The sequence below is a fragment of the Callithrix jacchus genome, chromosome 13 (assembly GCF_049354715.1).
Source record: "Callithrix jacchus isolate 240 chromosome 13, calJac240_pri, whole genome shotgun sequence".
Lineage (NCBI taxonomy): Eukaryota > Metazoa > Chordata > Mammalia > Primates > Cebidae > Callithrix > Callithrix jacchus.
In genome coordinates this window covers 80,484,992-80,511,616 of record NC_133514.1, presented here as the reverse complement: position 1 = coordinate 80,511,616, position 26,625 = coordinate 80,484,992, and the positions used below count along the sequence as shown (strand labels likewise).

General features: G+C 53.6%; 1 protein-coding gene and 1 long non-coding RNA gene across 51 annotated transcripts in view; one reads left to right on the top strand and one right to left on the bottom strand.

Annotated features, from left to right (window-relative positions):
* CELF4 (CUGBP Elav-like family member 4) overlaps positions 1–26,625 on the top strand; it is a 321,515-nt gene that overhangs the window by 165,659 nt on the left and 129,231 nt on the right. The window lies entirely within an intron of this gene.
* Positions 756–4,593, bottom strand: LOC118146874 (uncharacterized). The gene is made up of 3 exons (XR_008475793.2): positions 3,831–4,593; positions 1,457–1,584; positions 756–886 (listed from the first exon to the last, which is right to left on the bottom strand). It is a non-coding gene; the product is annotated as an uncharacterized LOC118146874 (long non-coding RNA).

The following is a 26,625-nucleotide window of genomic DNA, read 5'->3' as shown; positions in this document are numbered from 1 at the left end:
GGAAGCCTCCTCCCATTGGCCCAAGGCCAGGCGCTTCCTCAAGATCAACAGGATGTCTGCCCCTCAAAGCCCCTCACATGCCAGAGCCACATCATGGAGCAGCTACATGTGTGAGGCCACAGGCCATCAAGCGAGATTTCTTCTCTCTAAAGGTCATCATTCACAATAGAACAGTTCTCCTCCTGAAACTCACCCTCCCAGTACGGGAATGTCACTGTCATCCTGGCCCTCTTTTGCCCACTTTCCCCCACTTTTCTGACCCCTCTGCCTTCTGACTCCAAACTCCAGAACTGTAGATGAGAAAATAATTTGGCCTGGCCTATTACTGAAAGGAAATGGGGAAAGGGCTCACAGGCTGTAAAAGCTCTCCTTCCTCCCTCCCTCCCAGCATCGAGGGCCGTCAGCTCACTGACACACCTGTCCTCCCTGAAGCACCTGCCCTTCACATTCTGGATGGGCTCAGGGCCTCTCTACAGACTCACTGCCATGGCTGTTGCCATTGACCGAGGCCCAGGTAGGGGAGACTAGATGGAGGAGGCAGCCCTATCGTCAGTATAGAGGGTGGGAGGAGCCCCTGCTTGAAAGAGCAGATCTGACCTTGTGTTGGCACAAAGCACATCCAAGGAGCCCCCCGGGGTCTGGGGACAAGAATCCTGGCAGGTACAGGGCTCAGAGACAGAGATTTGGGTTCGAGCCCCAGCTCCACTCTACCCCAGCTGAGACTAGACAATTCTTCGATAAAAAGCCAACATACCCACCTAATGAGGTTCTTCTACAGCCAATGTCATTTACAAATATAGAGTGTGCTGTAAGCCAAGAGCTGGTCATCCATCAGGCATGGTTTGTCCACCCTGGGCCTGGTTTCTGGACAGCATGACTTGTGCAGCTGTGGAGGAAGTGGCCAGGAGAAACTCAGAGCCCAGCCTGCCCAGCCTCCATCCCTCCCCACCCGTGGACTCTCCAGGACTCCTCAGTGCAGCTTAGGGATCCCAACCAATCCCTTCAATCTGCAGATGAGAAAACCAAAGTCTGGAGCTACCCAGATGGTCCTGGGTACCCAGGGAAACCCAGATGGTCCTGCTCCAGCCCAGCCCAGCTGCAGTTTAGAATGGAAACTCCTGGGGGGCAGGGATCGTGGCTTTGTCCAGCCTGGCCCCAAGCCCCAGGCCTACCACAGGGTCTGGCAAATCTCCCTGAATAAATAAGGTGTCTGCCAAGATGCCCAGTGCACAAATGCACCCACGCTTTTTAAATGGAGGGTGAGGGGCTGGGTGTGCAAGCATTGCAGGGAGTTCAGAGAGTCGAGGAGCAGAGCTGAGCACAGAATAGCTGCTTTGCATCTGCAGAGAGGACAGCAGCAGTCCTTATAATGTCTGGGAGGCATGAGGGTTTGTGGCGAGCTGGGAGGTGACAGGGGCAATGGGGAGGCACGTGGCCTGAGATGCAGTTTGCTCACCTCCCCCCTGGGCTCCGGGAGGCCCAGCATCCAGCTGCCACACAGGCAGGCACACCAATAGCCTGGCCAAAATAAAGACATCCAGACACAAGCCTGCACCCTCTGAGACGGAATCCTGGCTCTTGCTCCTTTAATTAAGAAAAACAAAAGATATGAGCAGGGTGAGTGCCTCGAAGATGCTGGGGAGGTAGAAAGGATAGGTTCTTGGCTCCCTCTAGGAGGGCTGTCTGGGAGGAACACACGTGGTGGCTTGGCTGTGCTGTCAGTGAGACTGAGGTCATGGGCGCACACTCTACAAGGTGTGGGGGAAGGAATCCAAATCCCCCAACCCATACTGAGCCCAATCACAGACTCAGAGTGATCCCAGTTTTGTCCAGTCATCCGCCTCATTCATGCTGTCTCTTTTTTTTTTTTTTTTTTTTGATGAAGTCTCTCTGTCACTCAGGCTGGAGTGCAGTGGTACAATCTCAGCTTACTGCAACCTCTGCCTCCCTGGTTCAAGCAATTCTCCTGCCTCAGCTTCCTAAATAGCTGGGATTACAGGTGTGCACCACCACACCCTGCTAATTTTTGTATTTTTAGTAGAGACAGGGTTTCACTATGTTGAAACCCCCTCAGGCTGGTCTCGAACTCCTGACCTCATGATCTGCCCACCTCAGCCTCCCAAAGTGCTGGGATTACAAGCATGAGCCACGGTGTCCAGGCATGCTGCCTCTTAGAAGGGCACTGGCAAGACAGTGCATTCACTCAACCAGGGCTTACTGACCACCTACTATGTGTCAAGCTTATTGCACAGGACACAGCTGTGAGCAGTAGAGACATCTTACCCTCACAGCTGCTCACCCCATCAGCCTTTATCTGTGACTCATTCACCCTGCTCTTTTATTTGTTTTTGTTTGTCTGTTTTTAATCCTTCTGAAAACCTATTCCCATCTACCATCTTGAGGCATGTTTTCAATTGCCAAAAATTTACAGATGGAAAAAGGGCAGCACAGCTAGGACAAGAATTTGGATCTCTCATCTTCAACAACACATGCTTCAAGCCCTGTCACATGTACTATGTGGTCACAGGCCCCACAAGAGTTCTGAGGCCAGGTGTCACCGTGGCGTGTGGCTGATGGCAGAGCAGGCAGAGGAGCTTGCAACCTCACATCCCACAAGCACATCCAAATGCATCTTTGATGGGTCCTGATGGAAATCTGAGAAGTCAGAGGCTTCTTGTGGTCTTGTACTCATGGATGGAGAAAAAGAACCCACAGACAAGACAGAATCCTTAACCTGGCCTGGGACCATGGGTTGGATATTCCCAGACAGGCAAGAATCGGGAGGGTATCACAAAGGGGACCTGTGAAGACCAAAGATGCCCAGGAAGAGCGAGTGAGACAAAATTGCCAGGGTCCAAGAAGGGAGCCAGAAAGAAGGCAGGTGTGGCTCCGATCAGGGGAGTTAGGTGAATCAAGCTGGCTGGAGGGGGCTGGGAGGGCTTTGAATCCCAGGCTGCGGAGTTCACACCATGGGGAGCTGGGTGCCCCAATGCCAACCTCCTTTCTCCTCTGGCTGCCCTGTGGGGGCATCAGAACTGGGTCTGGTACTTGTGTGTGTGTTTGGAGTTCTCAGTACCTGGCAAGATGGGCTGGCCCCCAACAACCAAGAGGTCATTTGGATTGGCCTTCAGTATCTCTACCACTTGAAAGAGTCATACCCCCCGGCAAGAAGCAAAAAACGGCAGATTCACTCTGTGAGATGGGGACCCTAGCCTTGACCCCTCACTCACCTGACCCCTCAGGGGCTCAGTGTTTTACAAGAAGACCCCAGAGAAGAACTACTGATCTCAAAATGACAAACCACTATAGTGCACACCAAGCTATTGCTCTTCCCTTCCCCTACAAACCTCCAATGAGCACCTGCTATGCGTGAAGTGTGTGGTGCAGGAACAGGAAGGGCGCAGAGGGGTCAGCTCAGATGGCAGCTTGCAGGAGCCTGGGAGAGAGAAGAGGGACCTCGCCTGGCCTTTAACACACAGCCCAGCCTGTCGTGGGAGCAGTCATCACCCACCCAATGAAGCAGTGCAGGAGGAAATGGTGGGAGAGGCACACAAAAAAACATTCTCACCAGGACCGTGGGTTGTAAGTGCCACAGAGAGGTGCAAAACAGAACTGCGGGAGGAAGTGAGCCTCTGCCCCCTTGTCCATTCTGCCAAGGAGAGTGAACGTGGCATAGTGGAGGTGACATGGTGAGGGCATATGTGCACAGAAATAGTGATGGAAGCCCAGGCAGATATGGGAAACCCCATGGCCATGGGCCTTAGACGGAGTTTAAGGGTTACCAGTGGACAGGTGAGACTTGGATCTGTAGGGGTGCATGGCAAACTTACTCTGGGGACAGTGAGTGGAGGCCAAGGGGGAGCCGTGGGCATGGCAGGGAAGCTGCAGAGTGATGGCCACCAGACAGGCCTGCTGGAGAGGGAGAGGGAGTGATGCTGGAGCGCCCACACAGCCCAGGGCCTAGGAGGTGTCCCCAGCGGCCACTGCAAGAGCAGGTCAGGGGCTGCTGTGGTCTGGGGGGAGTGGGCAGCTGCCACCTGCATCCTGGAGACAGCAGACGGCTGGGTGTGGCTGGCCTCCTCCTGGACCCTTCAGTCCTCCCACCCTCTTACCCCTGTGACACCCCCATGTCTGCAGCGGAGTGGAGGGGTGCTGGGGCTGCCGTGGGAGGGCCCTGGCATCGCCTTATGAAGACATCTGTGTCTCTAATGAAAAGTTACCCGTTGCCGGGCAGGGGAGAGACACAAATCATTAGGAATCAATTTAGCTCTGGCCAGCCATCTGCCTAGGCCTCACGTTGGGGGAGCCGGCCGCTGCCTCATCACGCGCTCCCCCTCCCAGCCTAGTCTGGACGCACACGCGGGCAGGAGGAGGCCCGGCTGCTGGACCGAGGGCAGCTCACTGCCTGCCTGGTGCCCGCGTGGTGTGCCCGTAGGCGCCGGCCAGGTCTAAGGTCAGGATGGCTGTACCCGAGCAGCAGGAAGAAAGCGGCCCAATTCCGTCCCTCACCGGCCCCGCCTCCCGCCCCTCATCCCTCTCCGGGCTCTGAGCGCGGCCTGCGCCCTCGCCCCTCCCCTCGCGCCTGTCCCGAGTGGGAGGTGGAGGTTGCCTAGCCACCTCTCTGGCCACGGTCACAGCTCCGTTGCTATGGAGGCCGGGCCCCCCGCTGCCCCGCCCCCGCCGGGCCTGTCCCCGAGCATCTGCCGCGGGTCCCTCCCGCGGGCCCCGGAGCCCTGCGCCGCCCAGAGGAACACGCCAGGTGTCGCGAGCGCCCTGCGGCCCCCGACAAGCTGGCAATTTGTTGTTGTTTGTCGAGTGCTTTTGTAATGCAAATCCCAGAGCCCGCCGCTGGCGCTCCGCTCGGAGGAGGTGGGGTGTTTTTGCCTTTTTTTCCCTTGGCCTTTGCATTTGCAATTGTTGGTGTTGCTTAAAATTTTTTTTTAAAAGCCTGGTAAAGGAATATTACTTATTTAATTTCATTTGCGTGTAGTGTTTGTTGCTGCCAAGTGTGCTCCACATCTTCAGAGGTTGCCCAGACTGGGGATGGGATTGTGGGTTAGAAGGTGAAGGAATCTGCCTAAATGGGCACCTGTCACCAAGAGAAACTCAGGTACTGGGGCTGGGGCCCCAAGTCCCAACTCCAAAAGCCAGCTCCACCCAGTGTAGCCCACACCTCCTCTCCCCACCACATGCCTTTGTAGGACTTGGCACCCTCAGGGAATGTGGGGCTGTAGGCTGCTGGCTGAGCCCCCTCCATGAGCAATGAGTTCCCTGCAGCACTTCCGGCAGCCCAAACCCAGCCTTGCCCAGCAACACCTGAGCCCAAGTGTCCAAAGGGCTGCTTCCTGAAAACCCAAGCCACCCCCTCCGCACGTCTCTGAGCAGCCCCTCCTGGGGTGAAAGTGGGGCCCTGGCCCCTAGAGAGCAACAAAGGAGTAACTCCTTTGTGTAACCTTTACCCCATGCCCTGTTTCCATGGCTCTGAGTAGCTTTGAGCAAGTGCCAGGTACATCCCATCAGGAGGTCTGTGTCTGGGTGAGTCTTCCCCACTGGGTGCCAGGCTAAGGTGGGCACCTCTTGACCAGGAGGTAACAGGAGAGCATCAGGGTCTTCCCAAAAGAAACCGAGCCATCTCCTCCAGCCTCTACCCTATCCCTGCAATCCCTGAGTTTGTCCCACACACGGTGCCTAGGCATCGACTGGTGTCAGGCCCAGGGCTGGGTATGGGGCACCACAGGGAACAGACAAAAAAAAAATCTGCTCCCATGGAATGGAATGACGTGGGGGAAGGGAGATAATCCGAGGGTGAACATTATCAATGGCAGGCTCTGATAAGAGCTTTGATAAGAATGAAGCAGGTGATGGGGGTTGGTGGGGGGAAAGGGAAGGGGCTGTATGAGAGGGGCTGGCAGGGAGGCCCCCACTGAGGTGACTTTGAGCCGAGACCCGAGGGACCCCTGAAGCATGCTCAGTAGCACAACAGGCCAATTGTCTCCTACAACAAACCAAATCTATCTGAGTTTGTGAATTGCAGAATGCGTTTTTAAGCATTAGGGTTCAGTGCTTTGGGGACCAGGAATTAAATGGCCCACTAGGGAGTGCTGCCCTACTGTACTAGGTAGCATCTCTGCTCTGCTTGTGAGTACAAAGGAGCTTCGGAGGTGAAGGAAACAGCCTGTTGTTTGAAGGAAGGCAGACCCCGTGGCCTTGCAGTGAGCCCTGCCTCTGCTCCACTCCTCTCAGCTCTGGGCTCATAGTTCATCAGAGTGGTCAATGGTCAGATCCAGCTTGACGAGCACTATGCTTCACCACATCGTCTTTCACAAGCTGTGCGCATAAATACGAAGGGTTCAACAGTGCTTTCATGCAAAAGATGGCCCAGTACAAGCACAGAACAATGGAGGCAAATGGGGATGTCTCTGGGTGACTTTCGTGGAGGTACCCTGGGGTGCAGCTAGGTCTTGGCTCCGTGACGGAGCCCGTCCTAGCCCCAGATCACCAGCTCACAACTCTTCCCCAGAACTAGCCTGTTCCTGGGGGAAAACCTTTCTTTCTCCCACTTCCCGCACCGCAGTGATGAGCAGATATGGGCACATGAAGCTGAGTCATCATCACAAAAGTGCCCATTGGAGGGGAGCAGAGGCTCTCAGGCCCCAGGGTCTCCCTGAATTCAGTTCTGGTGACCCAGTTGCAGACAACATGGTTTACCCCACTGGTTCTTAGCCCTGCACACTAAAAGCCACCCTGGGACCAACTGTGCCTTGGATCCAGGCTCTCAAGGTGGGGTAAGACAGGTGAAATGCCAAAGCTGAAAATGTCTGCCACCGACTGCCTACTCCTGTCTGCACAGAGCACGCTCACTGCAGCCTCTAAGCTGCTCAGGGCCTTATCCTAGCTGGGCCTCTCTTGTTTCCTGAATCTCCCCAGTACCACCCAGACCCTCAGCGTCCTGCCGTGCACCCCTGGTGGCATCCTCTCGGACAATCAGAAAACAACTGCTAGCTCCATGCAAGGCCCTGAGGGGATTCAGGCAAGAAGTCACTACCTGCAGTAGTGAGACCCCGACCTAGTCACCAAGCCAGGAGCCAGGGCATCAAGACAAGCGAGGGAAGGTGTGGTCTGATGGTGAGAGAGACACACGAACAGATCACAGCAATGACAGGGACATGGAATAGAGGGTGCCTAGCCCAAAAGACAGGACCACTCTCCAGCATGAAGACCTCACATGGGACCTTGGCAAGGGCTACCTGGAGCCAGGAGGGCGAAGCCTGCGTTCAGACCCAGCAGAACAGGCGCTGCTGCTGCTGCTACAGGACTCCAAAGAGCAGAGAACTGCTTAGGCGATGGATGCCAGGGTCCATTCCTGCAAAACAGGCATGGGTGCTGCTCCTAGAGAGGGGCAACTTTGCCTGAGCATGTGTCCATGTGTCCTAGATGGTTAAGAAAAGGTTTGGGGTCCCTGCCCCTCTGCCCCTCTGCCCCTCAGGAGACAAATATGAATTAAAGGCAGGAGCCTTTTGCCAAGAGGCCTCTCCCTGCCTGCTTCTTATGCTCACCACCTACAGGCTGTGGGTTAGGGCCCTATCCTCTCCTCCCTATATCTCCTGTCTGGTGGCAGCTCAGGCAGGCCAGATGAGACCAGACATGCCTGAGGTGGGCAGCCTCCATATTCAGGGCTGCTGTGACAGCTGACAAAGTTACAAGGACGGGGACATGAGGGAGGACGGGTGGCCCGCTCCCTACGGCGGCTGCCCCTCTGCTCCATTCCATTAGGATTGATCAGGCTGGGTCAGGGGTCTGCTGGGCCTCCACTGGGCACCTGGAGCTTTCACAATGACTAATGGCAATGCTGCCACCGCTGTGCCGGCCAGCAGCACCACCCCCATCACCACCACCAGCCTTCACGTTCACCCAGCTCTTCAGCAGGTAGTCCACCTCCAGGTGCTACCCATGCCTGGCTCTTGTCCTGGCTGCTGCTTTACGCATCCACCCATTCACTCAGTTCATCAGTCAGTATTTACTGTTACCTCCCTGTGGTTTCTGCCCAGCCCCCTGCCCCCAGCTTAATTCTGCTCACCAGCATCATTGCCAGGGCCCCTCCACCCTAGCACATGACAGGTGTTCTCAGCATCACCTGGACAGCAGGACTGCCCCAGTCAAGAAGCTGTGCCTTAGCCAGCCCAGCATGCCCAGCAGAGGGAAAAAGAGGAGAAAATCTAGTTAACTGCCCTGAAAGAGCTTCCCTCCAGCCGGAATGAGGAGAACCACATGCACAAAACTACTAGGAAATCCCAGCCAGGGCAGGGCCAAGAGATGGCTGAAGTGACAGGCCGGGGGCTGTCACACGTGGCTCCCAGTCCTCCCATCCCCAGGGCTCTCGGAGCTGTCGGGGGCGTCCTGGAACTGAGAGGAAGAATCAAGTGGAGAAAATGACACGACACGCAGCCACACTCCTTCAGGCGCCTCCGTAACCCACGCTGCAGGCTCCCATGTGGCGCACGCTCATGGACATATGCCACCTACAGCATGTGGTAGGGAGGGGGCGTGGACAAGGTGTCCTAGAAGCCATCCTGGAGCCAGCAAGGGCAGAGGGGTCATCCCGACAGGGCTGGCTGGCAGAGAGCTTCTGTGCCCTCACTCCTGGGCAGGACAGAACAGGCTGAGGCCCCAAACCCTACACAGAAGCAAGCCTGGAGCCCCAGAATGTTCCATGGGCCCATCCCTGAAGGATCTGTGCAGCGTGAGTGAGCGTGAGAAATCCAGACTGCCTCCTGACAGTGTCCCTGAGCGAGACAGCCATGCGTGACTCTGCCTGTGTGTGTTTGTGTCCAGGGTGGATTCGCTCTGCATGGCTTTATGCGCCGGATTCTCTGTGGGTGGGGGCAGCATTTTGCTGTGTACTGGGGGCTGTGTCTATAAATGTCTGACTGTGTGCATGCTCACTCTACTGGACGTGTGACACTCACAGTGTGGCAGTGAAGCTGCAGGGAGGGCAGGGGACGGTCACCGTCCTCAGGGGTGTGTGGGTGCTCGGGGGAGTGGACATCTGTCCTGCTTTCCGTGCTTCCCACCTTCCCCGAGCACACCCAGAGGTCCAGCCCTGGGGAGCAGACCATAGCCCAGCGCCCCTCCCACACACACTTTTCATCAATTTGGTGCTTTCTTGTCAAGAAGACAAGCTATTTGCTTCCTGAAGATCAGATGGTGATGGATGAAATATAGGGAATAATTAAATTAGCAGTGTAATGGTGGTGCAAGCCTCAATTAAAAAAATATTTCCATTGTCATAAAGTCTAGCCATAAATTTTAGGAGCCCTACTTGCTGGTGGCCTGCAGTGCTTGGCAGCCTGACTAGCCATCCTGTGGGTGTGGACTCTGATCAGATCTGGGGAGGCCCAGAGAAGGGCTGGGCTGCTTGAGGGAGATTGGCATTGGCAATTTGAAAGTCTCCACATGCCCCACCCCAGTCCCCATCTCATCACAGTCGAGCAAGACAGCGACAGCCTGAGAGTGGCCTCTGGTACCTGCTCCCCTTTTCAGGTGTGTCTCCAATTCTCAACCACAGTGACCCCTCATTCCCTCTGTCTTTCTTCTCGCTTTAAGTCAACCATGAAGAATTTGGGGTGGAGGCTAACTCCCACCCCGTTTCACCAGGGCAGGACCTCAGTCTGTTCACGAGGTCCTGGGTGGTGCATCCGAAAGCCACCACTGGAAGCCTCAGGAAGAGCCATCAGGAGGTGTACAGGAGCACCCAGAAGTCCCTGGTAACTAACTGACAGATGGCATGGCCCAGGTCACCCTCCAGGGCACTGCTAAAGGTCTCCTGGGCAAGAGGGTGACAAGGCTGAGGTGGTCCAGGCAGAAGCAGAGGGTGTGGGGCTTAGACTGGAAGGGCGTGCTCAGGAGGGACCCTCAGTGTGTTCTGTGGAGGTTCTGGGGGCCCCCATGTAAGTTGGACTCAGTGGCTTCTCCCTCCCCCTACACTTATTGCAATAACTGCTTGTCTAGCCCATTATGCTCATGAATTCCAGCAGCTGTCCTAGGTCCTAGAAGGGTGTTTGCTGCATCTCGAGCTCATCAATAACCCAAAGGGGCCCATGCAACAGGAAAGCTGGAGAGGGGTTGGTGCCAGGGTTACCCAGGCCCAGGGCAGCACTGACACTGGGGAGGGAGAGGAGGAAGAGAAGGAGGGTGGGGGAGGCTGTAAAGGAAGACAGAGAAGAGAGGAGAGGAGGAGAAGGAGGAGAGAAGTAGGGAAGAGAGAGAGAGAGGAAGAGCCAGGAAAGGAGGAACAGAAAGGGTCAGAGTGCAGTCAGGCCACAGGAGGCCTGTGTGGAGAAGGAACAGCGCCCCCTACCTCTTCTCTTAGTGCTTGACTTCTGGCACCGTCAGGACCCAGCCTGGCAGATGTGCTGAGCTTGGCAGTGAAGCCTCAGCCTCACCTTTCTTTTTCTCTTTAGAGAAGCCCCTCTCACACTTCAGGTGCTCCCTCCTCTTCTCTCTCCCCTCAGTGAAATCTGCCCCAAAGGACTTACCAATCACACTGTGCTGTACAATGCCCTCCCCTCCCCCCACCCCTGCCTTTCATGAGTGTGGCCCTAAAGCAGGGACAATGACAATAAAGGCCACAGAGGGTCACGGAGCATCATTAGCTGGTGGGAAGGAGGAGGGTCTGGACCAACATTAGCGGGGAAGCTGACTTCCTCCAGCCCCAGGCCAGGTGAGATGAAGCCCCACTCTGCTCTGCTCTCATCAGAGAGTGCAGAGGGCTCCCTGCCCATGGCCCCTTCACCGGGATTGGGAACGCTGTGGGCCAGTACCAAGATCTCCTGGGATTCCAGCTGGAAGGAGTAAAGGGTCAGGCTGGAAAGCAGGACATGGAGATCTGCTCAGGATTCTACAAAACAGAGTCCCGCCCAAGGGGAGCTGCTAAGATTCAAGGATAACCTGCAGCTTCAGCCAGCCCTGGACTCTTCGACCAGCTTCCTGAGCCCAGAAAAAGCCCCAGACCAGAGTCCCCGACTTGACGCCGAAACTCTGGGCTTGTCCAAAGGAGTTGAAAGGAGCAGCAGAACCCAGTTCTCTGGGGGTGGAGACTGGCAAGCCGGGCTCAGTCATGGGCTGGGCACAAGGTAGGCCGTGGATCCTGAATCTCCGGGATTGAACCAGAGCCTCCCATGACAAGAGGGGCTCCAGGGGTGAAGGAAGCAGCTGGCTGACTGTGGTTCCAAGCGTCCAGGCCTCATCCCACCAAGGCAGAGGTCAGGCGGGGTGCCAGGTCAGGTTCTGAGGGCCCCCTGCCACTCTGCTGGTATGAGGAGCAAGGCCTGGCCCAGAGGCATGGGTTCAATTGCACCAGCGGGTTCAGTTGGCCCAGCCCCCCACTCAGGTGGCCCTGGGTGCCCACAAGGTGGAAGCCAGTAGAAGGCAGGGAGGGAGGGGTGGCACAAAGTAATGCCCAGGACGAGGAGCCAGAGGAACTTGGGGGTCATCTGTCTCTTTGAGCTGCCAGAATCTGTACCGTGGGCAAGAATCAAAGCACAAGCCCCGTATCCTCCACTGAGGCCAGCGGGGCTGGGGAGCCCCCTCCATGGCGCAGCAGGTTCAGCCCTGCACCTGCCGTCTCTCTATCGCCAAGAGAGCCCCAGGACCAGTGAGCGGCACAGTCCATCATGTCTGTCTGCCGGCGGCTGCATCTTGAGGTCACTGAGAGAGAGTACAAACTTGTCCTACAGAAGGCAATAAAACCTTTTTAATGCAAAGAGAATTCACAGAGCCCCACTCTGTACACACCCTGAGGTATGAGAACAAAGTGAAGAGGTGAGCGTGCAGTCAAGGGCTTCTTCTTTGAAACCCTAGAGGGAAAACTATTTAGGAAAAGAGAGACTATTTAGGACCATAACAGTTAAAGATTATTGAGAAAGGGACTGAATTGTACCTAGGTGTTTTTTCTTTATAGGCTTGTTTTATAAGACTTTCCAATCTCTTGTTTAATGGCACCGTATTCGAGTTAATTTAATTCAATCAAAAGTTCTATTTTGACTTTTTCTAAGGATAATTAGTGGGAAGCATGTGTTCTCGTGCTCAGTTAATGGCAGCATCATCTAGACTATCTTCGAATCAGGATGGCTCTCCACCTCACTCATCCCTCATCCCATCAGCCGATTCTCCCTCCAGCAGGCCCCTCCACACAGCACTGACTTCCGGTCCCTCCCCACGACCCCAAGGTATCCTCGCTCAGCCCCCACCATCAAAGGCCACCACTCTCGCCTTGTTTCCTCCTTACTTCCCTCATTCTCATTCTGATGTTGCCGCCTCTGTAAAGGCTTCCTCTTCATTGAATTCATTATTGCTTTCTCTAAGCTTCCAGAACACTCGGTTTATTCAACACATCGCGTAATAATTGTCATCCTCCTTGCACATCTGCAGGTCCAACTAGAGCAAACATTCTTTGGGGGGACAGAGGAACATGGGCCTGGAATATAAAAGCAGGTAAATTAAGATGGCAGAAAAGTAAGAAAGATCAGTACATTAATTCATGATCTCCAGGTAATATGCTCACAGCAAAAAGAATATAACAAGGTAGATATCACCACCTGGTGGCCATATTTAGAATTGCAAGTTTAGTTAATTTGGATTAAATTAATTCTTAAATCTAAACTTTCGAAGTTTCAATAAATGTCACACGAGCACTATGAGTGTAGGATCTGAAAATGACAGCCTTGTCATTTCACAGGCTTATATGAAAGTAAAATATGTTAACTGATGAAAGTAATTTGGAAAACCAATACATATGTATTGAAAATAGTCCACAAGTCAGGTCTCTGCCAGGTACTGTGGAACAGAGCGCTCCCATGTAGATGGGAAAGCAGGATTCGCACATGAAACCATTAGAGAAACAAAACTGTAGGTGTATGGCACAATATCACAGAAAAAGCATTCTGAACAGGATGTCAGGGAGGGCTCCATGCCCAAGGCAGGGTTTGCAGAGTGAATCAGGTTAGAATAAAGCCAACAGGCAACAGGGTGCTATGGGCTGGGAGAGCTGGAGGGGAGACATTGACTCAGTTAACTACTGGCCTAATTGGCTGCTGACTAATTGATTAAGCAGTGGCATGGACCAGCTAAGATGGGGAGAAACTACAGCCAGTAGAAACCCCGACTTCCCTTGACATCCCTATCACCACCACCACCACAGTTAGAGGTGATCACATTTTCTTTCTTCCTTTTTTTTTTTTTTTTTTATTTGAGAGGTGTCTTGCTCTGTTACCCAGGCTGGAGTGCAGTGGTTCAATCTCAGCTCACTGGAACCTCCCCCTCCTGAGTTCAAGCGATACTCCTGCCTCAGCCTCCTGAGTAGCTGGGATTCCAGGTGCCCACCACCGCACCGGGCTAATTTTTTATACTTTGGTAGAGATGGGGTTTCACTATGTTGGCCAGGCTGGTCCTGAACTTCTGACCTCAAGTGATCCACCCACCTCGGCCTCCCAAAGTGCTGGGATTACAGGTGTGAGCCATGGCATCCAGCCTAGTGACCACATTTTCTTAACAAAAAAAATCAGACACACAGCCTGAAAAACGTAAGTGTGTATTTATGAGGACAAAGGGAGAAAAGGTTTGGAATGGGGACTGACCCAGCAAATCTGAGAGATATATGGTTTGTATCATTAGTAAGTTTAATGAGGAATATGAGTCCACTGAGGGAAGCAGCTGGCTCTGGGACAGGCAGGAGAGACCATATCTGTGGGTGACCTGGGTGAAGAATGGGTCCTGGGCTCCTTAGCTCTTGCGCTAATGGGTAAAGAAGCTCATGACCATGAGCGGGATGACAGCGGCCACTCTGGCCAGCTGAAGTGACCCGTGATGTCCCCATTTATTTCTCCTACTACCTTCACTTTGCCATGTTTCCTGGCACCACCACCCTCTGTAGCTTGCAGAGTCCCTTTCCTAGCAAGGCTCCCAATATGGCCCAGGGGACCTCCAGGCCAAAGTCCCAGGCCCACGTCTTAATCACACGCTGAACCTGCTAAGCCTCAGTGCTTTCTAGTTCCTGAAAGCTGCAGGCTGGCTTCGGTCCCTGCTAACCCCGGTCTGGACCAGCCACAAGCCCCCAACAGGGCCTGTCTGCACCCTGCCCCACCTAAGTGTCCTCCCTCCTCGGTTCCCATCCCCAGCCCCTCCGCCTCCCTCCCCAGAGCAGAGGCCGGCCTGAAGACAGATATTAATGTGCAAATTAGCACAACCCGACTGGGTCCAGATTGCCACTTAGAATTTGCATATTAATAAATGTTTTTGTGACAGCATTTAGCAGCTCAGGAAGGACAGAGAGTCTCCCCTCCCCCAAGCCCCATAAAGGAGATAACAAGCCTGGGGAAGCCAAATTTGTCCCCCTCCCACTAGCCAACCTGTATGACTTCCTCTCATCAATCAATCAATCAATGTATCTATCTATCTCCCTGTCACCCCCACATTGAGCATCTCTGCCCAGTCTCCCAATTAGCCATGCAGGAGGCAGCAGGAGCTCAGCGCCATGGGGAGCAGTGTGGGAGCAGTCAGTGCAGCAGGGTGTCTGGAAGGAAGAGGAGGAACCAGCCTCTCCCTGACCCCACAGGGCAGACGTGGTGGGTTTAGAGAGAATTCCTGCTTTTCCAAGTGCTTGAGGGTCTGTCGCCTTCCTAGCCAGCAAGGAGGGCAGCTCCGGAGTCCCTGGACTGGCCCACCAGACCCCTTGCCCTGTGGCTGGTTTCAGTCATAACTTATAGAGGACACAGCACCCCTTTGGGTCTCTATTTCCTCTTCTGTAAAATAGGGTTAATACCCGACTTCCATGCCTCACAAGACTATCATGGGAATCAAATGAGATGTGGACGTGCTTGGAAAAGAAAGGAGGGGTTTACAGATGCCACATGGCATTTGGCATGGGAGGAAAAATTCCTGGGGCTGCATATTATAGACTTCTGTATTATACATGAACCATCTGGAAATTAAGTATTATGTATAATAGAGTTTTCAGCTGGCTGAGGATTGCCTCCTTCAAGCATCAAAACTTTTAAACTTTCATTTTAACTACTTGGAGGAAACATCTATCTAAAATGCCCTCCAAGCTACCGCTTTCCTTATTCAGTGTAAAGCCATGTTTTCCTCCTGCCCCCAGTTTGTCTCCAAGCAGGGTGGTGCTATCAGGATGCCCAGGACAGGGACGGGGCCACTGGCTGCTGTGGCCCCACCACCCCCGCCACCTTCCTGAGCCTCCTGCTTCCCCAATGCCTGCTGTTCTGCTGCTTTGCCAGGCCGCAGCCTTTCTCAGCGCCTCCTGGCCTGTGAGATTAAATCAGTGGCTGGATATGGTGGCTCATGCCTGTGAGTAATTCCAGCACTTTGCAAGGCCAGAGGATGGCTTGAGCCCAGGAGTTGAAGACTAGCCTGGACAACATAGTGAGATCCTATCTCTATAAAAAATCACACATACATACATACATCACTGGCAGATCAGCTCTAATGATGGGAACCGGGATGACCAGACCACCCAGGAGTGGGAGTGGGCCACACTCCATCCAGAGCCAGGGTCAGGGCGCTTATGTTTTTGCGGAGAGGGGCAGGTGAGCAGCTTGTCAACACTGTTTGTAAACTGGCAGTTAATAACTCTAGAGTGCGTTTTCTATGAGCAAAGTGCACAAGAGTTTTAATACACGGACCGTAAATATTTTACGTTGGTTGAATCAATGAAGGGATTAATAAACCCTAAGGGCCTTCATGACCTACTTCTCAGTTCTGGATTCATTTGTGTTCTAGGGAGAAAGGCAGCCTGCTTGCTAGTTTTGTTCCTGATAGAAAAGGCATGAGTCGGGCATGTGTGTATGCATGTACACTGTGTAAATTCACTGCCTTCGCCCGGTTGAAAGGGGTAAACAGGGCCTCTGGAAGCGGGAGGCCAGCAGGTCTGCATTCTCCTGTGCTCAGGATACAAGGTGAAGAGGGAGGAGCCCCGAGTCTGGGGTCATTGTACCTAAGATGGAGCCTGGTTTGGTTTAGGATCTGTGTTTCCCATTCTCTAAAAGGGCTACTGCTAAGAGAGGCAGAGCAAACAAGGGTGAGAACACGCTCAAGAGCCAGACTGCACATGCTGACTGCTGATGCCCGCTCTGTGGGCCTGGGCCAGCTGCCTGTCGTCTCTGTGCCTCAGCTTTTCTATCTGTAAAATGGGATGGTAACAGTCCCTGCCTCGTGGTGAGTGGACCTCTGCCAACACAAGTCAAGTGCTTAGCACAGTCAGTGCCAGCACATGTAAATGTTTGCTGTTTTTACTTCTGCTTTAGCTTCCCTACTAGGTCAATTTAAGGACCACCAGGTTTAGCATAAAGAGTGGACCTTGAACGCTAGTTACGACTTTTGGGCCACTTTCCAAGTCCAAGGCTCCTCCTCCATGGCCTAGAGCACAGGAAGGCCTCCTTTACCCCTGGGCTGCGTCTCCTTCCCTGCTTGGCCCCACGGAGCCCATCAGTACATACTCAGTAAGAATTTGCCAGACTGTCACCATCCCATTTTATAGACAGAAAAGCTGGGGCACAGGGAGGATAGGCAGCTGGCCCAGGCCCACAGAGCTGGAATCAGCAGTCAGCATCTACCGTCTGGCTCTTGAGCATGTTCTAACCACCCTCCTGCTCTGACTGTCTTAGCAGGAGCCCTTTCAGAGAATGGGAAACACAGGTCCACAGAGATTCAGACCTGCTGTCCCAACACCCACATAGCAGGTCCAAACGCAAGCACTCAGCATGAGCCTGGGACCACACAGGATCTTGCTACAAATTCTCTGTAGATGCAGGTAAATGGACCAAGCCAGGAGTGCTGGGGCCAATAGGAATCTGTGCCTTGACCCAGAGGTCAGCAGTGAGGCATGAAGATCTCCTTAATCAGCAAACCAGCTAAAGACATCCTTCAATCTTAGCTGAAAACTCCAGTATCCGAGAACTGACCTGGGCAGTGGGAAGAGATGAGGACAAATAGAGAAAACCACCCCTGTCATCAGAGAGACTCCATTCAAATGGTAGAGGCAAAACCCTCCTCTATCTCCCATTCTAAAGGAATGCTCATGTGAAGGAGTGTTCAGCCTCTACCTACCTCAAGGAGCTTCCTGCCCTCCAGGCACCCACCTTAAGGAGCTTCCTGCACTCCAGAGCCCCTATATAATATGATGCAGACATCAGCATTCTGGGAGTTCAGGGCCCAGAGCCAGGGGGCCTGAGACAAGCACAAACAGAGCATGAGGGTCTCCTCCATTGCCCTTTAGAGCCCACCTTAGAGAGTACCTCCTCCAGGAAGCCTTCTCTGATTTGGGGACATAATTGCTTAATAAATTGCCTACATTCTTTACTTCTGGCCCCATGAAGCCTAGGACTGGATTTTATTCCAGTACTAGTGTAGGGCCTGGCATCAAGTATGCCCTTGATACTTACTGTTGAGTGGATGAATGGCAGGTGAGTGAGTGGGTGGGTGGATAGATGGATAGATAGATGCAGAGTGGATGGTAGGTGGAGGGATGATGGATATATGCATGGAGGGATAGATGGATGGATGATAGATGCTAAATAGAGGAATGGATAGATAGATGGTGGATGGTTTATGGATGAATAGATAAGGATGAATGGTGGGTAGATGATGGATGCATGGCTAGAGGAATTCATGGATGGATGGATTGATGGATGAATGGATGTGTGATGGATAGTGGATTGAGGATGGATGGATGATTGGATGGATGGATAAATGGATGGAGGAATGAATAGAAGGATGGATGGATAGATAACTGGATGGATGGATGGATGGATGCAGGGATGGATGATTGGATGGATGGGTAAATGGATGGAGGAATGAATAGAAGGATGGATGTGGATGGATGGATGGATAACTGGATGGATAAATGGATGGAGGAATGGATAGAAGGATAGGTGGTGAATGGATGAATGGATGGATTAATGGATGAATGCCTTAAATCAGGGGATGGATAGATATATGGATGAAGGAATGAATAGTTGGGTGGATGAATGGATGGATGGATAGATGGATAAATAGATGGATGGAGGAATGGGTAGATGAATGGAAGATGGATAGAGGATGAATGGTGGATGGATGCTGGATTAATAATGATGCTAGATGGAAGAATGACTGATGGATTACTTGTAGAAGGGTGACAGGAGTATCAGAGGTCAGAGTACAGAGGAGGACATGAATGTGCAATTGGGCAAAGACACCATGGGAATGGGTTTGAGAGGAGTAGTGGGGAGAGAGGGGGCTTGAACATAGACCTTCAATCTGAGGCACAGGAGAGAAGACTCAGCAGCACACGAGCACTGGGAAGGCAGAAGTTTCCCCAGAAGGATAGCAGTAGATAAACTGGGGAGTTGGGGGAGTGGTGTTTGTCCAGATGTGGGAGGGATGGCAGCTGGTCCAAGAGGGAGGTGAGGGCAGGTGAACTTCTCTCTGTATCTGAAAAATCACAATAGTGTTGGCAGGCCCAGCCTGTCACCAATAATTCACCCTTGGGTTCAAATCAAATACAGGACAACTAGATGGAAGAATGGAGATGCCACCCACAAGCTGAAAGGGTTGGGCTCTGGTTCAGTGCAGAACATGGGAAGGAGGTCTGGTCCTGAACTCACAGGTCCCTGAAACCCATCTGCCTCTGAGTGGAAGGGCGGGTCCAAGGGTGAGGGGGTCCAGAGCAGGAAAGCATCTTGGCCTCCCTCACTGAGGTTCCCCGAGTGCCAGATGTTTAATCCACCCCTCTGCCTCTATCCAACATCATGCTCCATACACACAATGGGGAGCTGAAGGAGAGAAAGAGTGGGTCACCAAATCTCTCAGGCACTCTTAGGAGAACCTCTCCAGCTCTGCTCATGTTCCAGCACAAGCAGGAAGTCCTGCCCTGAGTCTAACCTTCATTCCTCTTGGTGCATTTGTGAGCAAGGAAGCAGAGGAAGCCCAGTTTGAAGTCCCAAATGACAGTTCTCACAGTTTCTTAGAATTTCTCTAGGCTGGGGAGACATCGAAGTGTTTCGCTGGCTTCTGTAGGACCCCAGATCTTTCCGGCATATTCAGGAGCAAAGGACGGTACTCTTTTTTTCTCATGGCTTCTTATTTGTGATGCCAGAGCTGGCCATTATGGAGGTTATTAAATTTAAAGACACTGCAGTAAACTCCAGCCTACAAAAGGCAGCTAGCATCATTAACACGTAATTGGAAGCTAAGCTTAATGAGGTAAGAGAGAAAAAAATATTACCCCCAGTCCCTTTTAGGATGGCAGCCCACCTGAGCTTCCACACTAGAACCTCAATAGCATCCCCACGCCAGGGCCAAAGGGGAAAAAGAGGGTGAAGACAGCCTCTGCCTTAGTGAGCTCACCGTTTATCCCTGCTCTCATCCAACCCTCCACTCAACTAACTTTCACAGCACCTACCAGGTACCTGCCCAGGCCAGTCCTGGGGAAGGCAGGTGAACAACTGGACGAGGCCCCAGGCACCTTGCTAAGGTCTGCAGGGAGGCTGGTCTCCTACCCCACTCAGGAAGAGCACCACAAGCCCCCAGCTAAGGAAAAGCCAGCAGCATGGTCAGACACAGAGACAGGAAGACCAGGGAGGGTGAGGAAGAGAGCAGGGAGGGTGGGAACTTCGGGGAGACTTTCTGGAGAAAGGAAGGTATCAGCCTTGCAGAGGACAAAAGGAAATTAGACATAAGGGATGCTGGCTGGCTGGAGTCCAGCCCTGCCTTCCTGCCCCCTCCCATGCTGCCCTCAGGGCCTGCTTTTCACTCGGGGGCAGTGCACCCCCACAGCAACTCCCTCCCGGGTGAGCCTGGGCAAGCCCCACTGTGGCTGCACGTGAGCCACTCAGCTCAGACCGGCTTTCCCAGCATTTGTGGGTTTTAATAAGACCCTAAAAAATAAAAGCACGGCTTACCCCCAAGTGCTCTTTCCCTTTAATTTGGGGTTTATAATATATACGTGTTTATTTCATAGCGATGAATGCTTCCGCGGGACTTGCCCGTTGCTAGTGTTGTCTGATTTATTTCCTCTTGACGCTCTGAGAAGGATGCGGTTGTTAATAACAATAATGCCGCCCATCTTACAGCACTCTCTGCTTTTCGGTGCATTTTAAAATCCATTATCCTATTTAATAGAATTGTAGACTCACAGGGAAATTGTAAAGTCGGGGGAATTTGTCCTTGGCCACCCCAATGGCCTTCTCCGTGCCTGCCGCCTCTCTGGGCTCCCTGGCCTTCCTTCTGTGGGGGTAGCCCAGCCCTGCAGAGCCACTGTGGGGCCAGACACTATCTCCTGTGACCCAAGCAACAAGCAAGGGGTGGCAGAGAAAGCGCCTTCTGCTTCCTGGGTGGGCGAGGGGTGAGCAGTCGTCTCTCCTAGCCTCTGTCCATGGAGAGCTGCTCTCAGGAGGAGGGGGTCCACTGTGGGAAAGAGCTGGGGGGAGGGGCAACCCATGGGCAAGATGAGTGGGAGCTGCCCTCTTTCATGTCTGACGGTGAGGACCAGGGGTGTGGCTATCTTCCCCTCCCAGCAAGAGGCTCCCAGTCAGCCCCAACTTAGGGGCACAGGGGGGCAGACCCCACTGGACTGAGGATCTCTGCTCTCTACTGCCTTAGAGGCTCACTCCTATTGCCTCCTCTGTGGCTCTCCTGTCCCCCTTCATCCCCCAGCTCCTTCTGAGCACACTGACTATCCTCCCTTTCTGCCCTTTCACATGCCAGAAACCCACTTTCCTCCAGGGGCACCAGCCAGGACGAATGTATTCTTCCCAGCAGGGTCCAACGGGAACCAAGCGCACTCTAGAGGAGGGTCCTGCCTCTGACCCTAGCCCCAGAGGCAGAGTTTGACTTGAGTAACTCAAGCCAGGTCCCCAGGAACATACTTGTCTCTTCCCGAAAGCCCAGTCGCAAGCTTCTGGTCAGAAGCCAGATCTGTGCACATTCATTTCGTGTTCTCCATGCTCTCTCATCACCATGTTCCCGGCCTCCCTCTCATTTCTAAGCCTCAGGAACGACCCCTCAGCTGGCACCTGCCCAGCCTGCCCTGCATCTAGGGCTAGTGCATTACAGCCACCCAGGAAGCTCATAAGCAGCATCCCGTGCCTGGGTCCCACTGACAGGTTCTGATTGAATTTGTCTGGGAAGGGAGGTTTTCTTCCTTCTTTTTCTTTTTTCTTGTTTTTCCTGAAGCTCTCAGTAGGTTCTAAAATGCAGCCGGGGCTGGACTCCACTGAGGCAGGTCCTTGGCTCATGTAGACCTCAGGGTCCTGCAGAAGCAGGCGGCCGTCCTCAGGCACTCTTACCGGGCAGCAGACGGCTGCTGCGCCTGCCAGCTCTGCTTCCCCAGCGGGAGTGCTGCCTTCCTGCATCTCAGGATGCCTTTGTTTCCCTGGCCACTCCCTTCTCTCCCTTTTCTCCCCACATCTTTTTGTCCCTCTCCTCCATTTCTTCTCCAATTCTTTCCAGTTTTGTCTTGCCTCTTCTCTTCCTTTTTTATTTCTCCTCCTTGCTTAGGTATCTTCTTCTGTCCTCCCTACCCCACCTCTCCTTCCCCCTCCCCCCCTTACCTGTGCCTCCATTGCTCCTCCATCTCTGGATGCCCCCTGCTGTGCCCCCTGCTGAAAGCAAAGACTCAGTATTAACCCAGGGGTACCCAGAGGTTGGGAGGGGCTCTCCTCTGCTCTGCTTTTGAATTGAGCAGATCTTCTCTAATGGAGCACACTCCAGAATTCATCCACTAGCATGAACTAAACTCCAGCTTATGATCCCGACCCTTGCCAGGCCAGAAGAAAACAGGGCTTACCCTCCCCTTGTACCCTGAAAGGTGAGCCTTGCAGGCACTGCAGGCTGCTTTGCAGGGACCTCAGGGCCTTGCCTATTTTCCACCAAGGGGAGGCCAGACCTCAGGATTCCTGTGTTCTCCACCCAGAGCCCCAAGCTCCTGAGGATGATGGATTATGGCAGAACAGAAATGAAGGGGGGCCTTCCTGGGGTTCTCAACCCCCAGGACTGCAAACACAGAAGCCTTGAAGGCCAGAGAAAGACTGAGCTGGGACCAGAAGAGTAGGAGGAGTGGGGAGCACACCCAGGGGAGAGCAGTTCCAGAAGAAAGCAAGAGGTGGGGATGGATGCAGGGTTTGCAGGGGCAGAGAAGTGGCCTGGCTGGGCTGCAGTGTCCTGCCCAGGGAGAGAACACCAGGCCAGGCAGGGGCTTGGAGCAGATTACAGAAGCCTCATGTGCCAGGAGGGAGGACTGAGCTTGATCTCCTGGGGGACAGGGACCCAGAGGAAGGTAGGTGGCCTCTAGAAAGGTAGGTGGCCCAAGAGGGACATGGCCTGAAGAGGTGGGAGGCTGCCATTTGGGAAAGGGCTGGCCAGGCCCTGCCCTTATTGGGAAAGGGTGAGGGCTGGTCAAGAAGAGGAGAAGGTGAAGGCAGCCCGGGATGGATGCTTCCAGTGCCCCCATCATTAAGAAGCCTGGTTCTGCTCCTGACAAACCTGCCCAGGAGCCTGTGCTCAGTAAAAGAAATTGATTACTTTCCATTGCAATTAACATCTGGTCCCAGGTCACATCGTTAGGATAATTTGTTACAGGAAAAGCAAAGGAACTAGCAATCCAGTAATACAGTTCTTGTGGACCCAATTAAAAAGCCTCCTCCAGCCCATGGGGAGGGGCTAGAATGGGGAAGGCTCCCCAGGCCTGGGTCTGGGACCTGGGAGCACGGAGAGGGCAGTCATTAGAAGTAGATGCTTGGGATGGAAGAGTTGAGGAGTTGGCTGTAGCCTGGCTGCATCACACACACTCGGGCCTCAAGCTTCCAGAGGCCAGGTGGGCAGTGGCACAGAATGCTGGTAGGAGCTGGGGCTCTAGCTCACACTCAGATTCACATCCTGCCTCTGCCATCTAGGGAAGCCTCTTCCCTCTTTGGGCCTCAGTTTCCCTCTCTGCAGTCTGGGAATATTAAGTCTCCATCTCACATGGGTGGGAAGGGTTAAATAAGTTACAGGGACCACGTTCTTTGGACAGCATCAGCATAGGAGGTCAGGAAAAGCTGGCTCTGGTGGGGTGATTCAGGCTTCCATCCCACCCCAGTGGGGGGCTCCCTAGGATGTGTCCCTGCCCCCTTGCTGAGGGAAAGAGCCCTGAAGGCCCTGTGGTGACCCAGCTGCTGCCCTGCTCCTGCCCTGAGAGACGACATCCAGCCGGCGGCATCGCTGACATCCTTTGGTGGTCTTCAGGCCCATTACTGAGCGCTTTTGTAAACGCCCCCCTCCCACCACACAAAGTTACCTTTGCAATTCATTTGTTTGCCAGGCAGGCAGATTTATGGCAGGTATCTGTATAAATATTTATACTCTGCGGCAAGGAGGCTTTGGAGGACGCATGAGCACACACACACACACACACACGCACGCACAGGTTCTTGTGCCCCCACCCCACCCTAGACACAGCTTCCCTTGCCCAGGCCAGCTGCAGCCAATGAAAGAGTGACTCTCACCCCATACACACACCTAACCTGAGGACACACATCACAGGCTGGACAGGCCCATACACCCCAGGCAGGCCGCACAACACAAATCCAGATACACTCACATGCACACCATGCTCCATCTCTAAGAGTGCCTGCTCACCTGGGCGCTGTCCCAAGACTGGCCCTGAACTACATGATCTCATAACCACCCATCAGCCCACTCCTCCCACCATTCAGAGGATTGGAGGATGGGGCTGCAGCTCCCAGAGGCAAGGCCACTGGCCAGGAGTAGGAAGCCAGTAAGAAGCAGAGAGGAGATTTGAACTCAGTGCTGGGTAAGGACAATGCTCCTCCACTCTGTGCCTCCCTTTCACAGGGGAAGGAACCAGGCAAGAAGGGATATGATGGTCTTCCTAAGACTTTTCCATCGCAGACAATGCCCCCAAGTCTTTTGGAGTGCCTGGGAGTGTTTACCTGTGTACACACGGTGGGCAGAACAGGGGAGACTCTTCTTCAGCACACTGATATGTCACTGTCAATATGCAGGCCTGACCAGCCACAACAGGCATTGACCCCTCAGTTGCCAGATAAGTTACAGATCAAAGATGAGTGGGCTCCTCAGGAGGCTTCCAGAAGGGTAGGAAACATGGCTATCTCAGCCCCAGCTGTGGAAGGTTGGAGCTGGATGTCAGAGTGGAGATGAGCTGCATGAGTCCTGGCGCCGGGCAGTGAGGACAGTCCTGTGCACTGCAAAGACAGTGCAGACCCCAAACTCGCTGGGTGGAGGGCTCCAAGCCTGACCTCCTGCCTCTACAGATTAGTCGAGTTGAGGCTTCAAGGGGCTGAACTAAGGTCACAGGGTGGGAACCTGCAGGGATCTTCAGCCCAAGCTGCATCTGGGACACTGCAGCCACCTGTGATCTCAGCAGCCGGGTGGTGGAGCAGCCACCTTTTGGCAAGTGAATTGCTGTGGATTTAGGTAAAACGTCCACTCCCAGTGCATCTCTCACCTCCTATGTTCTCCTTTCTAATTTCTCATTTGGCGAGAGCCGATGTATGGTGGCTCCTCACTCCCCAATATTATTATGCGATTAAAGCACACCTTTAAGCCAGCAACTGTGGATCATCTGGTTGCTGGGAGTCCACAGGCAGCTTGACTGAAGCCGTGGCATTGGGAATGGCCCCTGTACATGCCTACCTGAGCCTCTCATGTGCCTGGCAGCAGCACTCCTGCAGGGGACTCCCAGCCTCTGCACATCACTGGCAGGATGCCCTGCCTGGACAGCCTCCCTGGGCCCTCCCAAGGCTGCTTTTCACCCCCTCCCACTGTTAGAGTCTGAAACATGGCAGGATGGTGTTGGGACACAGCCCGCTGTGGAGCTGGGTGGCCCTGGGCACATCACTGACCCTCCCTGGGCCAGTTTCCTAATCTGCAAAATGCAGGTCCTAAGTGTCCCTCTCACAGGACTGCGGTAAAGGTCAAGTGGGGAAATACACACACCTGCTGGTCATCAGTAATGCTCACCATCACCATTGCCATTAGCGTGTTCTTTATTCCAACAAAGTTCTCCAAGAAGCAGAAGCTCTGTCTTGAGCGTCCTCACTGCCCCACCATATTCAGTGTCTCAGGTAGCGAGGGGCCAGGATGGGCTGTCTGTGGTCAAGCCGGGCAGGGTGTATGAGAGCCTGGTTGTCTCCTCCACATCTGAAACCAGAAGGGCAGGGCTGTGGGCACAAGGCCCGGCCTGTGAGAGGCCCTCAGTTGGGACCAGCTTGCTGATGCCCTGATTGATGCGGACCAGTATTGAGAAGGAGCTGGTCTTCCCCCGGCTCATATTGAAGCTGGCAGTGACATGGGACAGAGAGTAGACTCAGTGGCCCCAGCTTTGCCACTGCTCACCAGGGTGGCATCCGCTGCACCCTCAGTCTCTCTGGGCCACCTTGGTCTCTCGCCTGTAAAATGGGAATCACCTTTTCCCTGCATATCTTTCTGGCTTGTTGTAAGACGTAAGAGGTGTTAGCAGGTGAAGGGAGTGTAAGGGTGTCGGTTGTTGAATGGAGTCTTCTTGGCTGAAATCGTTAATGACTGGGGTTCTTGCCCCTCCCCAGCATATTCCTCACCCCAGCACTCAACAGGTCATATCAATTCACATGCTCAGGCAGGACCCTGCCCTAGCCAGAGAACACGTTTCTCTTTCTAAGGCTCGGTTGTCTATGTTGTTGTTCTTACAAACTCCAACTGCACACAGGAAAGCAACCATGCACACATTAAAAAGTGTACTCGGCTGGGCATGGTGGCTCGTGCCTGTAATCCCAGCACTTTGGAGGTCGAGGCGGATGGATCATGAGGTCAAGAGATCGAGACCATCCTGGCCAACATGGTGAAACCCGATCTCTACTAAAAATACAAAAATTATCTGAATGTGGTGGCACATGCCTGTAGTCCCAGCTACTTGGGAGGCTGAGGCAGGAGAATCACTTGAACCCGGGAGGCAGAAGTTTCAGTAAGCCAAGATCACACCATTGTACTCCAGCCTGGGGATACAGCGAGACTCTGTTAAAAAGAAAAGAAAAGAAAATTAGCGTCTACTCAGAGCCGCTGAGCTGCACCCATGCCTGGGCCAGTCGTGTGGCCTCTCTGTCCCGAGAACCTTGTTCTTCCTGGGCCCCTGAGTCAGGCATAAGCCTCAGTCACCCTTGTTGCCACCCCTAGGGCCTGGGCACTGCTTAATACCTACCCCAAGCCCTCTCTGGCTGTTTTTATTCCATCCTGGGCCAGCCCTATGGTCACACTCACAGGGGTTGCCAAGGGCCTTGACTGCCCCCTCCCAGCTTTCGAGAGGCCAGCTCCTGGTGGCAAAACCATGTCTCTTCTCTCCCTTTCTCAGCAACAATCAGGAAAGCCTATACTAGGAGCCCGGCATTGCTCACAGGGCTCCTCTAGAAGCAGATCATGAGACGCCTCACTCTTCAGTCTGAGGATGTCTCTGAAAAGGAGGGATCTATCAGGAGAGGTGCCAGTACATTCCTGCAGAGAAGATGCTGGGCAAGATGGCCACAAAGGGCTCATTCCTCCTGGATGGTCCATGCACATCCCCTGAGGCCAGGATCCCTGGGCTTC